This window comes from Petromyzon marinus, chromosome 33 (genome assembly GCF_048934315.1).
Source record: "Petromyzon marinus isolate PM22_M1 ecotype Great Lakes invasive population chromosome 33, UKy_Petmar_22M1.pri1.0, whole genome shotgun sequence".
Classification (NCBI taxonomy): Eukaryota; Metazoa; Chordata; class Hyperoartia; order Petromyzontiformes; family Petromyzontidae; genus Petromyzon; species Petromyzon marinus.
In genome coordinates, this window is record NC_133699.1 from 11420260 (window position 1) to 11437952 (window position 17693).

Genomic DNA, 17693 nt, shown 5'->3' on the forward strand with positions numbered 1-17693 from the left:
CCCCTCCCTCCCCTCGTGTGTGGCAGCCGGTGGTTTGGTGGTTTGGTGGCACCCCCCCCACCCCCAAGCAACCAGGTAAGGGCCACTGAGCGATATAGCTCTTTTTTTCATAAGCGACCTGGCTATCACAAATTATTGCGAAGTGGGTTATCGTGTTTGGCAGCAGCAAAATACTCGAAATGCACGTTTCTGAATGTGGAGGGAAAAAAAAATCGGAGGACCTGAATAAAAATCCACACGACCACGGGGAGAACACGCAAACTCCAAATATACAGCAGGCGTCGGGATCGAACCCGCCAACTCCTCCATAGCATGCGAGGAGATTAATATCTCGCCACCACGGCACCCACATTACAATAAACAAAACAAGCTCATTACCATTTACAACATTATTAATCTATCATCGATCTGGTTTGTAGCTTTTCTCATCCAACTCCATCTTTGTCTCTTGTTTGCAAATCTCTCACCTTCCTGTATTTCTCCTATACCTCTTCTGTTTATCCAACTGTAAAAAAGGGCATTTCCTTTCTTCAAGCTCTTGTTTTGATCGCCGATCCAGTGGTGGAAGTTCTATATTTATATGGAGGGGGTGAGTCTATATATAGGAGAACCACCGTTGACTTGCCCACAAAGAGGTACTATTTTACCAACCCTGGAAGGACGGATGATAGGCCACGTCAACACCGAACAGAGTTTGAAATCGCAACCTTCCAATTGCGAACCGCCGCCCAGCAAGCACCGGCCACAGCCCGAAGAGGCTCCCAGCAGCCCAGCGCCTCCCCCCATCTACCTGTGTGCAATGACAGGGTGACACCTGCCGGCCTGAACGGGTAATTACAGTTATAGCTGCTTTACATAATGCCTTATTATGAGGGGCGTATCTGGGGTAAAGGTCAGGGCGAAGTCAGTCGAGAAGCTCCAAGGACCATCCCGAAGGGTCTACAAGGTTCTAGAAAGGGGGCGTGGCCAGAGGTGGACCTTGGCCACGCCAGGCGGATATAAGGAGCACCGAACCAGAGGCTTCGGGACTGTCAGTGTGGTGTCTGTCAGTGTGGTGTCTGTCAGTGTGGTGTCTGTCCAGTGTGGTGTGTCTGTCAGTGTGGTGTCTGTCAGTGTGGTGTCTGTCAGTGTGGTGTCTGTCAGTGTGGTGTCTGTCAGTGTGGTGTCTGTCAGTGTGGTGTCTGTCAGTGTGGTGTCTGCAGTGTGGTGTGGTGTCTGTCAGTGTGGTGTCTGTCAGTGTGGTGTCTGTCAGTGTGGTGTCTGTCAGTGTGGTGTCTGTCAGTGTGGTGTCTGTCAGTGTGGTGTCTGTCAGTGTGGTGTCTGTCATGTGGTGTCTGTCAGTGTGGTGTCTGTCAGTGTGGTGTCTGTCAGTGTGGTGTCTGTCAGTGTGGTGTCTGTCAGTGTGGTGTCTGTCAGTGTGGTGTCTGTCAGTGTGTGTCTGTCAGTGTGGTGTCTGTCAGTGTGGTGTCTGTCAGTGTGGTGTCTGTCAGTGTGGGGTCTGTCAGTGTGGGGTCTGTCAGTGTGGGGTCTGTCAGTGTGGGTCTGTCAGTGTGGGGTCTGTCAGTGTGGGGTCTGTCAGTGTGTCATGGGGTCTGTCAGTGTGGGGTCTGTCAGTGTTGGGGTCTGTCAGTGTGGGGTCTGTCAGTGTGGGGTCTGTCAGTGTGGGGTCTGTCAGTGTGGGGTCTGTCAGTGTGGCGTCTGTCAGTGTGGCGTCTGTCAGTGTGGCGTCTGTCAGGTGTGGCGTCTGTCAGTGTGGCGTCTGTCAGTGTGGCGTCTGTCAGTGTGGCGTCTGTCAGTGTGGCGTCTGTCAGTGTGGGCGTCTGTCAGTGTGGCGTCTGTCAGTGTGGCGTCTGTCAGTGTGGCGTCTGTCAGTGTGGCGTCTGTCAGTGTGGCGTCTGTCAGTGTGGCGTCTGTCAGTGTGGCGTCTGTCAGTGTGGCGTCTGTCAGTGTGGCGTCCGTCAGTGTGGCGTCCGTCAGTGTGGCGTCCGTCAGTGTGGCGTCCGTCAGTGTGGCGTCCGTCAGTGTGGCGTCCGTCAGTGTGGCGTCCGTCAGTGTGGCGTCCGTCAGTGTGGCGTCCGTCAGTGTGGCGTCCGTCAGTGTGGCGTCCGTCAGTGTGGCGTCCGTCAGTGTGGCGTCCGTCAGTGTGGCGTCCGTCAGTGTGGCGTCCGTCAGTGTGGCGTCCGTCAGTGTGGCGTCCGTCAGTGTGGCGTCCGTCAGTGTGGCGTCCGTCAGTGTGGCGTCCGTCAGTGTGGCGTCCGTCAGTGTGGCGTCCGTCAGTGTGGCGTCCGTCCGTGTGGCGACCGTCAGTGTGGCGTCCGTCAGTGTGGCGACCGTCAGTGTGGCGACCGTCAGTGTGGCGACCGTCAGTGTGGCGACCGTCAGTGTGGCGACCGTCAGTGTGGCGACCGTCAGTGTGGCGACCGTCAGTGTGGCGACCGTCAGTGTGGCGACCGTCAGTGTGGCGACCGTCAGTGTGGCGACCGTCAGTGTGGCGACCGTCAGTGTGGCGACCGTCAGTGTGGGGTCCGTCAGTGTGGGGTCCGTCAGTGTGGGGTCCGTCAGTGTGGGGTCCGTCAGTGTGGGGTCCGTCAGTGTGGGGTCCGTCAGTGTGGGGTCCGTCAGGTGGGGTCCTGTCAGTGTGGGGTCCGTCAGTGTGGGGTCCGTCAGTGTGGGGTCCGTCAGTGTGGGGTCCGTCAGTGTGGGGTCCGTCAGTGTGGGTCCGTCAGTGTGGGGTCCGTCAGTGTGGGTCCGTCAGTGTGGGGTCCGTCAGTGTGGGGTCCGTCAGTGTGGGGTCCGTCAGTGTGGGGTCCGTCAGTGTGGGGTCCGTCAGTGTGGGGTCCGTCAGTGTGGGTCGCTCAGTGTGGGGTCCGTCAGTGTGGGGTCCGTCAGTGTGGGGTCCGTCAGTGTGGGGTCCGTCAGTGTGGGGTCCGTCAGTGTGGGGTCCGTCAGTGTGGGGTCCGTCAGTGTGGGGTCCGTCAGTGTGGGGTCCGTCAGTGTGGGGTCCGTCAGTGTGGGGTCCGTCAGTGTGGGGTCCGTCAGTGTGGGGTCCGTCAGTGTGGGGTCCGTCAGTGTGGGGTCCGTCAGTGTGGGGTCCGTCAGTGTGGGGTCCGTCAGTGTGGGGTCCGTCAGTGTGGGGTCCGTCAGTGTGGGATCTGGGTTCTGGTTGCGTCACTGCCGTCGTCATCTCTTCGTCTTCGACCACGTGGCCGATCTTCTGCAGGACCAGCTCCGTCGCCGCCGCTAAGCTCGTCAACCAGCCAGCGTAGCGCAGGATGGAGACGGGCTGCGTGTTAGAACAGCCTGGGTGTAGCCGCGTTACGAAGTGTATCGCCCTGTGTGCTCTCAATAAATAAGAAGCCTTCCTACTAGCGTTGTGAGCCTTCCTACTAGCGTTGTGTCGGAAGTTGCTCACTACGTATGTACAGCCTGTGTGTTGTCCTTCCCAATGAAATGCACGTTGAACTTCTTTCGCACCACCGTACGTAGCCAACCGTGCTAATCGGCGGTGCGGTGACCGTTTGATGGACGCGACACCAACGCTCCGTCGCCCACCTTGTTCACTCGTGAATGTCTATCGGCGCAGTGTACCCGGCGTGGATTATCCAGGCTCCCGTTTTGTTGAAATAACAAAAACAAATTCCCACTTGTGTTTAAGGTAAGTGGCAGATTGGACTATTAATTTAACTAATTACATTGCCGTGTTTAATTAGTAACAATAATTAAGCAGGTTTTGTATTATGGCTTCGAGCCCTCTGTTTAAATTCCACATCCTTCCTTGCCCTTTGAAGAATAATCATTATTATTCTTTTACCCAGGAGAGCCAAACAAAATGCTTTGTTTCAGGAGGGTCTTGTGTTGGGACGTTTGACCAACATCAATGACACTGCATGTGCGATGGAAAGAACCGGAGGAAACAAGAGCAAACCCATGCATAGCTCCACGTTAGAAAGGATGCCCGGAGTCGGGAATCAAACCCAGGTAATTCTCGCTGTGAGGGCACGAGTCTTGCTTGACTTTCTTCCTCCGGCTGTTCAGCATAAGCGAGAAAATATTTGCACTCGAATTGTCAAATGTTGTGCGTTTACTCTCCAATACACCCGTGTGCTGAACTAATGTAGCACCATAGATGGAACGGTGGTACCTCGTACCGTCAGGGGAGGGGCTGCAGCGCCAGCCCAAGAGGGGAGGGGCTGCTGGGGGCTGCTGGGGGCTCAGGATCCCCAGACAGCTAAGCCCCTCGGCGCCCCCAACGGGGGCGGGGGGGGGCTGCGGGGGTTCTAGGATCCCTCGCAGCCCCACCCCTCAATAGGCAAGGGGCCATAAAAGGGGACCTAAGGCCGATCTGGGACCAGTTGAAGACCGAAGCCGAAGACCAGCAGCTAGATAGGACCCTGGACCCCCTCGACCCGCTGTCCTTGTCAGGGCCGGGACGCTGTGCGGGCCAGTGGTGGGACTCTGGGCCGGTGGTGGGACTCTGGGCCGGTGGCGGGACTCACTCTGGGCCGGTGGCGGGACTCTGGGACTCCCGGCCCCACGCCCTTGTGAGGGCGAGGTCCGAGGAAGCCAGAGTCTAGACGCGCACCTTGGCTGGGTGGGGTCAGGGCTAGCCTCCCCTTGGGTAGTCATAGCGGAGGACCCGAGAGCGTAGCCAGTGTCACGGCACGCTAGGAGTAGGCCGTGTGCCTAGGCTGAACCAGTGTATGACGACTGTTGGAGTGCTGTATTGTAATAAAGAAGTTACCTATCCAAAGTGTCTCCAGAACCCAACTACACTAGTCACGAATTGGCAAGTTTTGTTTGCGTGACGAACCTTACGAATTGGCTGTGACGGGTGCTGACAGGCATAATGACACATTTACAGTTTACGCGATCCAACCCAAAAAAACCTCCATTATGGAAGTATCGTCTTGTAGGGGTCCTCACCTCGTTTAAACCAAGTCACGAGATGTGACATTGAATGACAGTCTGTTTAAAGTAAGGTCCTAATTTCTGTCTGGTTTGTCCAGGTCGAAAACCTGGAAACGATTTACATCACCGGAACACCACATTCATCATCCCCCTCGCAATGGCTGTGACTGCCAATCCCAGCCAGAAGTTACACGTGGAACCTTCCCAAGTCTACCAGCGACCCAGGGAGGTATTCTGTGAGATATTAAGCGCTGGTTGAAATGGAATTTATACAGAGGGGTGAGGCGAATGGGGGGCAATGGGGGGGCAAAGGGCGAATGGGGGAGGGGAGGGGCGGGGCAAATTGGGGGTGGGAGGGGCTAATGAGGGAAGGCCGGGGTGAATGGGGGAGGGCTGAATGGGGGGGGGGAGGGCTGAATGGGGGGGGGGGGAGGGCTGAATGGGGGGGGGGGAGGGCTGAATGTGGGGGGGGAGGGCTGAATGGGGGGCGGGGGGCGAATGGAGGGGGGGGCATCATCCCCGCACGCCTCCCTCCGGTGTGAGCGGGAAGGGGATGAGCAGTGTGGCAGGGGGGAGGGGCCAGTGTAGAGAGAAGCCCCCCGTCCCTCTCGGGCCCCCCCTCCCTCTCGGGCCCCCCCTCCCTCTCGGGCCCCCCCTCCGCCCCCCCCCCCCCGCGATGGATCCCGCTTCTCCCTCGGCAGCTCCTGCCCACCTCTCCCCGCCATTCCTCTTCCCGATCTGACGGCCCCCAATCCTCATCGCCAAAATGCGAGCCGCAAAACCGGTCTTCGCTACGTGGCGTGTCAGCAGCGACAGTCGTCATTATTATCGCTGCACCACTGCCACAGGGAGAAAAGTACGGCTCAATGCACCTAATTTACAACGCGCGTTCATTTAAAAGAGTTCTACAGCGCCCATTTTGCTGATGGCAGTGTACTTAAATGCGCCGCCGTTTGGCCATGACCTTAGGCTCTGCGAATAAATAATACTCCGCGTGTACCGTGCACGAGGACATCGGGATAATGCGGCGGAAGTCAAAGCGGCCACTGGTCAATGGAGCGAGTGTGCACGGCATTGACTGCTGAAACCAAGTGACACGGCTCAGAGGAAATAGTCCGAAGAAATGCTGGGGACCCGTCATAAAAAAAAAAACCACGATGGAACAACCGTGTAGCGTGCGTGTATATATATACACACACACACACACATAGTTGGGGAGCGGTAGCGTAGTAGTGTAGCTGCGCTATGAGCCCGGCGACCCGAGTTCGAGGCCAACACCGGTGACGATTATCCGGACCGGTCCTGGGCCTCCCCTAGGTCGATTCGACATCAAATGAGTACCTGGTGCGGTGTGTAAACATCGCCACTGGGAAGACAAAGGCGGCCGGGCGTGGTGCTGGTCACCCACCCCCTCGCGTGCCGATCCGGACCTTCATTAGGTGCTCGCGAACGGCACTTATCCCACCAGTCTGTTTAAGGCCCCCTCCTCCATGTAGCCTTTAACAGCGTTGGGGCAAGTGTTGTGAGCGAGCACCTACGAAGGCCGGCATGGCACACGAGGGGGTGGGTGGCCAACACCACGCCTGGCCGCCTTTGTCTCCCTCGTGGCGAAGTTTACACACCGCACCATCTACTCATTTGAGGTCGAGTCGACCTACGGGGAGTTCCAGGACCGGTTCTTATTTAATCGCCACTGGGTGTTGGCAACACGCACACTGCACCGTGATCCACGCAGATTCATTCACTGCTGGAGGCTTTCAAAAAAACACAAATCAGGGCCACGCAATGTTGAAATGAAGCGCTGGGCTGCACGAACTATGCAAGCTTCTTCTTTTTTAGGGAAACAGCCGCACGCGCGCACGCTGTACTCGTTCGCTGTTGTTGTTCTTGAGAGCAGCACAGGGGAGAAGAGAATGGGGACCAGCAAACGCCTGCTATTAATGTGTAAAGAAGAGAGAGTGCGGTGCGCATTTGTCTGCATTGGTGAGGATTGTGAAAACCCACGATCCTCGTGTTCAATGACCTAATGTCCTACACCACCATTCAGGCCCCTGCCACACATAAAGTCACCTGCAGTTTTATTAAATACATTAAACAATCCTCCCTGGTGTGCTTTCGAGTTTGTCAAGCGGCGCGTTTTGATTTAAAGCTTTCGTGACTGCAGTAATTCATATTCTTAGTTCTTTCGGTAAAGTCACGTTGAAGGGAAACAACAAAATAATAAAATATATATATAAAACAATAAAAATTCTCACGACGTTTCGACCATAACACAAACGGTCGTCTTCAGGTGTGTCGGTTTGCATAAATTTATTTATTTTTAAAAGGTGTATTTATTTATTTAAAAAAAAACGTTAGCGCCACGCGCAGCGATTTGGCAGTTTATTTAGACAGACTAGTCCATCTATGTTATAAAAAGAAGATGGATTCTGGCTTAGCAATCATTGGAAAGATTTGATAAACCATTTCAGGTTTTAATTGATTGTTCACGCTTACAGTGGCTTTCAGACAGCATACACAAAAAAAAACTTCGTCTCCTCCCTCCTCTTTTTAGAACATAGATGGACTAGTCCGTCTAAATAAACTGCCAAATCGCTGCGCGTGGCGCTAACGTTTTTAATAAATAAATCAATAAATACACCGTTTAAAAATAAATAAATTTATGCAAACCGACACACCTGAAGACGACCGTTTGTGTTATGGTCGAAACGTCGTGAGAATTGTTATTGTTTATATATATTTTATTATTTTGTTGTTTCCCTTCAACGTGACTTTACCGAAAGAACTAAGAATAAGCGTCGCGTTGTTCAGCACCATGAAATAACTTTTCACGCTGAATGCTTCTTTCAGAAGTAGTGCTCAGCACGGGGAGCGAAACGTCGGACACCGTGCCAAACGACGACACGTGGTAACGACCCGAGAGCACGCAAGAGCGCTGCACAGCGCGAACACGTGTGCGGTCATAAAGCTCCCCCCGCTCCCCCCCCCCCCCGAACAAATCGCGGGGCATCTTATTGTGACCCATTTTTGGGACGAGTAATCCTATTATGATCCAGGAGGGTGGCTCGGATCTCATAACACTTGTCGAGGTGTTTGGCAGCGGGAGGGCGACTTCATAGCCCCACGACTGGGCAGGCAGCTCGAGGTTTATAGGCCTCGTGCCAATAGGCCAATGTTAATGCAATCATTATTTTACTTGAATTGTGTAGATTATGCCCTATAAAAAAACTAATTCATCCAAGCTAAAAGTTTACCGGCTTTTTTAATGGAGGCATTTGATAGCGTCCACGATTCAAACCCCTGTGCATGTTCTGGTATCAAATGCAATTTAATCGCCTTGAGCTTCTTTTGATGAAACCGACCAACACGTGTGTGATTGTTACTCCACCGTGCCACGTGGTGCAGCCCCTTTGGCCAAATGCACTGCTGGATGAAGGCATCCCCACTCCAAGTCGGTCACGGGGACTGTTTGGCCATGCTTCAACCACACTGGCGAGTGCGAGGTTAAGGTGGAAAGGGCACTTCAAATATCACCGATGTTATCCGCGGCTGGGAAATCAACCTACATGGGCCACCAGTTTTCGTGCGCTAAACCACTGTGCCACCACTCCCTACACACAAAAGCCTGAATCATCTCGTCACGAAGGACGAGCTATGGCACACGGTGATCACGTGCATGGGCCAAGGTTCAACTTTCACACCAAATATTTTCTGGGTTGCCCATAGGATTGGAGAAGGTGGCACGTGACTTGTCGCCAACGGAATGGCGAGTAGTGTATAGTAATATTCGATAAGGTGTGGTGGGTGTGGAAATATTTTGCTGGGTGTCCGAATTAAACTCCATGAGGAGGACCCCCCCGCATTGCATTTAGGATCTGCAAAAAGTGATCCATTTCTAGACACCCCAACTAAAGTAAAAGTGAGGAATTATAGTAAACAATTATTTTTTATGAGTTTCAAAGCCTCTCCCGTGTCTTACACAAATCTCAAATGCGCTCATCTAAAATGTTTTACCGCTTTCCCTTGTAAAATATGGAGCCCGTCGCTTTCACGATATTTTGAGAATGGGCTCGAGAGAAGGGGGTAAGGTGACGGTGGGGGCCGCTCTAGAAATGGATCGCCCAGAATTAAGGCTGCGCCAAGAGGCCCGGCCGCGCCGCCGGTCGACGAAAAAAAAAAGACTTCGCCCGCTTGACATGGGTCACCGCACTCATGACGAGAGCTCATTGCAGATATGCCGCCGGCCTGACAGCCCATCTCACCACGGGGGGAAAAAAAACAATAATGGGCACGCTAATAAATGGCCAACGTAGAGGAGGGGGGGGAGGGGGGTTCAACATTTACGCGCCGACGGAACGCGTTGTACTGCTCTGAACGGAGAGCGCTTGCAACAGCACAATAAATACTCTGCTACATTCTCTGCTGCACTGCGTTTACAAAACACAGTCGAGCGGTACTTATAAAACCCGACCTACTCTATCCATTGCACTTAACGTCACGGGCAGGATGTTCATTTTATTTCAGGCGGTTTCTTTTCTCCTCCAATTAATGAACTCTACCTACGGCCAATGACCAAATCATCCGGAATGCGCCGGAAATCTTAACGGTTCTTTGGAAGCCAAGCAGGTCCCGACCCTGCTTGGATGTGCCATCCACCGTGCATGCAGCAGGTGCTACAGGCTGCTGCTGCTGAACAACGTTGTGGACAGCAGGAGCCAGTGCAGCAAAATCCATTGCACTGCAAATCCCTGCTCCAAAACCTGCGCTTCCGGCGGTCACTAACCGCGCTGCCCAGCGTGGGTGCAGTTCGGTCCAATTAACCCCACAGGTCGGCACAGCGCGGACAAAGCGCGGCCCCCCCCCCCCCCCCCCCAGTGGATGTAACAATTACCTCGGACCTTCCTCGCCGCACAGATGAGAATATCGATGGCCATGAAGCCCACGCAAAAACCGCAAAACAAGATAAAGATCTCCCATGTAACCATCTAGACTGTTGAGCCAAGTGCTCTTTAGGAGATCATCTTCTTTTCCCGTATGGCATTTTTGGGTTATTGCAATAGAATACAAATTGATGTCGAGACTTGATATCCATTTGACTGCTTCAGGAGTAGCCGCGCGGATTTGTTACAGATCGCAGTTGAATGATCCAATTGGGGGCAGTCGTTCACGACATGTTGCATGGTCCGAGATGTTGCACCACAGTCACAAACTGGGCTCTCGTTAAATTGTCCACTTGTGGAGTAAATGTCCCACAACTTCCACGGAGTGTCCGGATCCGAGTCAAGGAGGTCAGATCCGGGTGAGAGGATTGTGGGGTCCCCGCTGATGATGGATTTCTGCAGGAGGTTGGTGTTCGCCCAGGCTTCCATCAATCCTGCTTCGGTGGTCTCTTCGTCACGGAGGTTCTTGGGAGATAATTATCCGTGTCTGCTCGCACAGACGCACGATGGGGGTGTGGTAAACACCACGTCTGGCTGTCACTGTCTCCCCCCTAGTGGTGGAGGTCACGCCACACAAGAGGTTGTCTGGTCAGGCCGAGTCAACCTGGGGCACACCCAGGATAGCGGCCACTTTTGTTTCTCCAGTCGGGACATTAAATCATGATGCACCAGGCCCTGCCTTAAAAAAAAAGGCTAAATAACTTTGAGAGGCCCAAGGCATGTTCAGATACCCACTTGCTACGGATCTTAGCCCTCTATTAGGAGTTCAATCCAAGTTTTATACATTGTCACAGGTGCAGTGGGCAAACCGTTGTAAGGTCACGAACACACGCGGATTAAAAGTTCCACAATGAATATTGATCTAGGAGGTTCATCTAGTCTCCCCATTGTTATCCAAAGCGATGGGCATGCGTCAAGGTGGTGATGATACGAGGGCTCATAAAATGCTGAGAATTGGACAGGCAAAGGGGGGAGGGGGGATGAGTGGCGCAAGTATTTTTTTTATTGTTTTTTTTTCCCGAGTCGTGACACCAGTCAATAGTACGGGGTCAATGCTCCTCAAAGCACGCGAAATCCTCTGCAAGCTTTGCACAAACACCGGCGCGTTGCCCGCCCTAAATTCTCGTGAATGTTTTTTTTTTTTTTACACCTCCTACCGTGTCAATCCGAGGCCAGGCGAAGGTGTCAGCGCGTGACGCGATGGCTCAAGGGAATCGCACTCGCCCGGGCTCGCCAAACCTCGCACGCCGCTGCCATCTCCGTGGTGCCACGGTGCGTGGGGGCACGGGGTGTGGGCTGCTGGGCTGTCGACTGTTCTTGGCAGGGGTGCGATCTATAGACTTCAGCTCCCCCACCACGTGGATTGGGAAGTAGAAGACAATGGACTTAACATCTACACTGCATGCACGTGGAGTAGATTTAGCGATTTTTTTTTTCAAACTGGATAGAGCGGTAGGGCACATTGGTTAACCCGCTACGCTAAGAATCTAGCAACCCGAGTTTGATTCCCAGCCATCAGCCAGCACGGACCAGCGTGGTGAAGTATGGACAACAGACCCCCAAGACCCACGCGGCCTGGGGAGACCCACATCCGTAGGTACGCTCTTCTTACAGTGCGCAAGTCGTGTGTATTATTGTCGCCAGTCATATTTACGCATTGTAAAACTAAAATAAAGTTTGTACTATCAATTCAATGATGTTTGCGTCAATAAATTATCAAACAATTTCGTCCATTTAATAAATCCGTGTACATAACACTCAAAATAAAATGCTAATTCAAGACTGTCTACAGCTGAAGGTGGCAATTCATGGCCAGACAAAAAAACTACACACAAATCAGAAACGAATTAAAAAAAGAGGCGAGGCTTCAATAGCAAAACATTACACGTAATCACATTATGCTTTGCATGCCAAGATGCCATTACCAATGGTGCAGGTTTGTAAAGCACACTGGAATTCCTCTTGTGTTTAGGTGAAGACACGTTTTTGCACATACAATAACATTTACAGCTATAGTAGATTTTAAAAAAAAAATTGGCAGGAATTGCAGCTGCAAACAAGGACACACATACATTTTTTTTTAATCTCACGTTGATAATTTGCACTGCCTTACAAGAGAAACGTATATTTAGGCATTGCAAATCACAAATTGAACACTGAAACGGACATCAAATCCCGCGGCTCCCTGTCCTGGCGAACATTCTGCCACCAAATAGCCACAGAGACACACAAACTGCCAGGGAGTTTACACGATTCCTTGTCAATGACAACCACCTACCCAGTTAACCAAGACCTCAACAATGTTTCTCGCCGATGACGCAAGTCCCCGATCCCCCTTCTGGGATCGCGCCGCTGTCATCATCCTAGAATCTCACCCAGATCCGGAAAAAACCGCTGCCGATGGCGAACAGAGTGGAGCAATGCGGACATCCAGAATAAACACCGCATTCAAGACCTAATCATCGCACCTTCTGGCCTTGACATTCCTCGAAAACACTGGCGGACCATAAACGGCATCAGAACATCAACAGGCCGATATTCACATCTCCTTCATGAATGGACAATTAAAGACATAAGCCACATTGCAATTCTTGCCAAGCAAATTGAACTATGGACCATAAAGTAAACCACTGTAGCCTACACTCCTTCACAGTAAGAGCAAAACTACACGAACTCACTTCTCCTTAAGCCCTCTCGTCCTGGCCAGCAGACCTCGACATAAAGTGAGTTAAGGGGGAGGGGAGAAGAAGGAGAGGTAGTCGGGGGGAGGTAGGAGAGTGGGTTAGCGTGGGGTAGAGCCAGGCTCGGAGTGGAGGGGGGGGGGGTCCACGGAGAACATTGAATGCGATCTTGAAATTGATTCTGCGTTAAAGTGGGAGCTTGCGAAGCGGTTGGAGCATTGGGATAGTGGTCTCACACGCAGGTCCGGTGAGAAGTCTGGCAGCAGCAGCACTTTGGATCTGTTGATAATGCCCACGAGTATCCGTGGTGTCCGATTAATTCGAATTTGCACGCACCGCAGAATAAGCCCGACCTCAGGGGCCGTCTCTGGACCGTGGACAGCAACACCCGCGCACACAAGAATCAAATAAGCCTGCGCGCCAGCACAGAAGCAGTTACAACAGCCGCACTGAGCACGTAATTAGTGGAGGCGATATTGATTCAATGTTATCTTACAATTACCAAGGGAGAGAAGTGGTCTCAGTTAAAAAAAAAAAACGTCGATAGAAACGTGGCCGGGGGTTTAATAACCGCGGGATGAGAGCCTTCTCATTCCGACGGGCGTCCTCCTAATCCTCGCCATGATGTAACCATCAGTAGCTTCATTGAGTTCCTACAAGCACCGGCCAGAGCATAACGGGGAGGGAGGAAAAAGACGAGCAAGAAAAATCGTGTACACGGCACGCAGATTACGCAACGCTCTCCAACGCGCGTTCCGTCCTCGAAAGTATTTAAATGAGCGATTACAAGAGAGTCGATCTCGCGCACGCCAGGCGCATTTGGAGGCTCGGTCCTTAGGCTGCGATGAGGCACACGTGGCTCTGATGGAGGCTTTGCCAGGGAGAGGGAGGCAACGCGGCGATCAATCTGACCGATTCTCTAGAGGGCAGGTCTCTAATATTGGGTCAACTTAACGAGAGTTATGGTAACACCCCCCACCCCCCCCACCTCCGCCGCCGCAGAGATAGAGCGATGAAATCAGCTGGCGCGTGTGTGCGCGTGGGCCGGTGCTTAATAGAATTGTTGCATCCGAGAATGGCGAGGGGGTTGGGGAAGGCATTCATCGAGAAGTGGATGGATCACGGCCGATGATCTACGGGCGCGAGCGCGCGGGAGCACGGCGCGTGGAGTCAGCGGCTCGCTCGCGCGCGCCCCTCCTCTTCCCCCTCCCCTCCCCCACCGCCCCCTCCCCTCCTCCCCTCCTCCCCTCCTCCTGTACGCGCAGACAGCGCGCAGGCGGCGCGTGCCCCCTCCTGGCCCCAGAGCGCGGCGATCACGAATTCTCACCCCCCCTCAACCATCCTCCCCCCCACCTCCAGCGCATCCCACATCCAAGCCTGTGGTGACACTCAAGCGAGTGCAGCAGCCACCCCCCCCCCCCACCACGTGCCGGAGGGGCAAACGCGCAGGCTATAAGACGGGGGTGGGGGGGGGACTGGACAAGGGCTCCCCCCCCCGGCCCCCACGGGGATCAATGACAGCCACGCGACACCAGACACGCAGGTCCATAGACAAATATAGAACCAAGTGGCACAGCTATCGAGTCCCTAGGCGGTGAAACTGCATCGGTCGGAAACCCACGGGCTGGATATTCCACATGGGGGGAGAGTTCTCTGTGTCGGGTAATAATCCACGCCAGTCCTGAGTGGGGCCCCCCTTCAACGCAATGCAACCAGCGAGACGTATGATCAAACAACCCCAACCGACCGACACAGCGTTAGGCCGCATTCATCCAGCAGTGGAGTGTAAACTATTACATCATTTAAGAAGAGCAACTTGGCACACAAGGCCAGATACCGCCTGTCCTACATTTTAAGGCTGCTGCATAGAACCAATCACTGGCGGAGCCAGTGGGGGGGGTGGCATGTGTACCCCCCCCCCCCCCCCATGATCCGATCGAAATCCCTAATTTCGATCGGATCATTGGGGTTTATTAGTAATATATCGGCATTTTGCGATCCCCACTACCACTGTGTAGCATATCATTATTATTACGTGCCAGGGACTCAGATGATAGGACAATAGTCTGAGTCCATAATTGACAATAAGTAACGGCATAACAGTTATAAGTGACTCACAGAATTGTGCGCAGTTGCGTAAACAGTCCACGACTTCCCTGAAGGCATTCACCTTCGGCGAGCGCGATGCCGATCACACAACGCGGTTCGAATTCGACCCTCGATCGATGGCTGCGCCATCGCCGCACACGCGTCGAATAAAAAGCAAGGGACAAGTCCTTACTTACTAACAACTCCTTACTCACTAACAAGTCCTTACTTGCTAACAACTCCTCTATCATTTTCATTGCTGGAAGGGTTGCCCCCTCCCCCCTACCTGAAAATCCTGGCTCCGCCATTGGATCCAATTATTTCATCTAATGTCACGGCACCAGCAGAGCAGATAACACAGAGTTGGACGGAGCAGCAGCAGCAACAGAATGAGCACGCATCTCTTCGCGCTGTTTAGAAACATGCATTGCGACTACTTAGATTATGTTGTTGGTGCTAAACATGTCCAAATGATGGGTCACTTTGTTGAGCCATCGTTTGTGGCCAGGTGACTTCTGAAAAATAAGTTGGCACCTCAGTGGGCTTTGCCTGGTAAGATGGGGATGGTTTAGTTGTAGTTGTATGCGTTTGGGTGATTTGAGTACCTTTCTTGTACTTTGCACTACGCTCATGTTTTTGTACCGTTTTGTTGTTGTAACGTTCTTACCCCGTACCTTTACCTGGGACACCTGTGACAAGAAGAACGTCATAGCTCATCAGATTCCTCCTGCAGTATAAATACATATTCCGATTCTGATTTAAAGAAACTCTCGAGCAATTAAATTACCAACCGAAAATGTGGCACATCGAGAACACGACGACGACGAAGCAAGAACATCGTGGACGGTGTTGAGTTCGTGCACAACAAACGCCTCTGCAAGGTGCGCGTTCATCATCGGCAGGATGTCGCCAAGGAAAACCCAGAATAATAATAATAATAACAGCGAGTCCCTGAACAGCAGTCAAAAGTGATTTGAAGCTTTCGTGACTGCATGAATCCATACTCTTTGGTTCTTTCGGTAAAGTCACGTAGGTAGAAAAAATAATAATAAACCGTGGCTGAATTATTTTTTCCTACCTACGTGACTTTACCGAAAGAACCAAAGAGTAAGCAGTCAAAATAATAACTAGAATCCCAGCACATCACTCACCGCTGGGGAAGGAAAGCCCTCTCAATTGCCCGCTCCTTCGTGATACCATCAAGGGACAGCGTGCACAATGGCGTGAAGTCGACTGCGCACCACATCGAGGGATTGTCTCGCTTCGGCCGTGGCTGTACGGGTCCGGTGCCACCCTGCGAGTCGACCAGGGTATCGACATCTACAGCCATTCGTCGGTCGACTGATGAAGGCCTCCCCACGCCGTGTCAGTAATGGCGAGTGTTTGACCATACTTCACCACGTTGATCGGTGCAGGTTGGTGAATGGGGGGGGCGAAGATTCCCAGAACTATTTCGGATAGCACTCACTACTGATGTTAGCGGAGAGCCGAGCGAATAGCTCAGTGCCGCCGACTGCTGCGCAAAAAACTTCACCCCCGTTTAAGCAGTGCGTGTGCATGCAACTCACCAAGTAAAAACGTGTATGAACGCAATCATCAGCATCAGACATTGGAACACACAATAACGTGCCTAACACGTCGCTACATCAACTTTGAAAATAGGACTTAATTATTACACCAACAAGTACTGTATTTGTTTTTTTTTTTACACCAAGGCTACCTTTAGAATATTACCTCTATCACCGAATTCCAAAGCAGTCTCCGGCTGAGAAAGGGGCACAGACCTCGGCACATCTTCCACCACCTCCGAGATGGCACCACCGCCGCCGCCGCCGCCACCACTGCCACCCACAACAGATCCAGGCTTTGACTTCGCCCAAATCCCGAACGAACAGAGAGAGACTCGACATCCGCCACAAAGCGCACCGACCAGACCGGCTGGCACACCCCAATTTCACTCATTGCATCGTTTCCGCTCTCGGTTTAAAAGAGTCGCCATCTGGAGAAGAGTTGGTGGAGGCGGGGGTGTGCAATTAGCGCGCTGATTGATAATGCAGCGACGCGTGGGGCTCCGAGAGGACTTTGCCCTGCGGGTTACCCGGACTCCCTGCAGCGCCGTTGGACGCCACCTGCGATGATTATCACATCCATCAGCAACGCGGTGAGCTGACCGCAGGCTCTGCAGCGAGATTTCAACGGGAGAAAAAATACACATGTTAAAGGTCGGGGAGTGGTGGCGCAGCAGGTAGCGCACGGCAATTTGACGCCATGAACTAAAGCAGTGATTCTTAACCTTCACTGCAGCCTTGCTCCCCTTTAGTTCTCAATCGTAAAAAAGAATAATGTTAATAAACACATAGGCTTGATTAAACAACGTAGTTGTACTTACGTGCCAGTGCTTAAATTGTGTTTTTGATGATTTACCTTCAAAAAAATCTGGCCATCACTCGCACCCCCAGAAAGGGCATCTCGCACCCCCCGAAAGGGCATCTCGCACCCCCAGAAAGGGCATCTCGCACCCCCAGAAAGAGCATCTCGCACCCCCAGAAAGGGCATCTCACACCCCCAGAGAGGGCAACTCACACCCCCAGAAAGGGCATCTCTCACCCCCAGAAAGGGCATCTCTCACCCCCAGAAAGGGCGTCCCGCACCCCCAGAAAGGGCATCTCGCACCCCCAGAAAGGGCTTCTCGCACCCCCAGAAAGGGCATCTCGCACCCCCAGAAAGGGCATCTCTCACCCCAGAAAGGGCGTCCCGCACCCCCAGAAAGGGCATCTCACACCCCCAGAAAGGGCATCTCACACCTCCAGAAAGGGCATCTCTCACCCCCAGCGGTGCGTGCACCCCAGGTTAAGAGGAACCACTGCTCTAGAGCTTTGTTATCCGATTTCTGAAGTAACCGATTACTGAAGTGCCGATTATCTGTTCGATTACTGATCGGATAACACGAACAGAGTCGGGTATTAAAGCCTCGCCTCTGTTCCCACCACGAGTGCCGCTGGACGGGAGGTGATGGGAGGGGTTCGGTCTCGTCATCTGTTTCATCAGCAGCGTCTCGCTGGGCGTGACTTGTAGG

General features: G+C 52.8%; 1 long non-coding RNA gene across 2 annotated transcripts in view; it reads right to left on the reverse strand.

Moving 5' to 3' along the window:
* Positions 1-17149, reverse strand: part of LOC142929747 (uncharacterized) — a 101853-nt gene extending 84704 nt beyond the window's left edge. The window contains exon 1 of one of the 2 annotated variants that reach the window (XR_012945897.1): positions 16352-17149. This is a non-coding gene — a long non-coding RNA (uncharacterized LOC142929747). The remainder of the gene's footprint in view (positions 1-16351) is intronic. The other variant, XR_012945896.1, reaches the window with a different exon arrangement.
* Between the last annotated feature and the right edge of the window lie 544 nt (positions 17150-17693).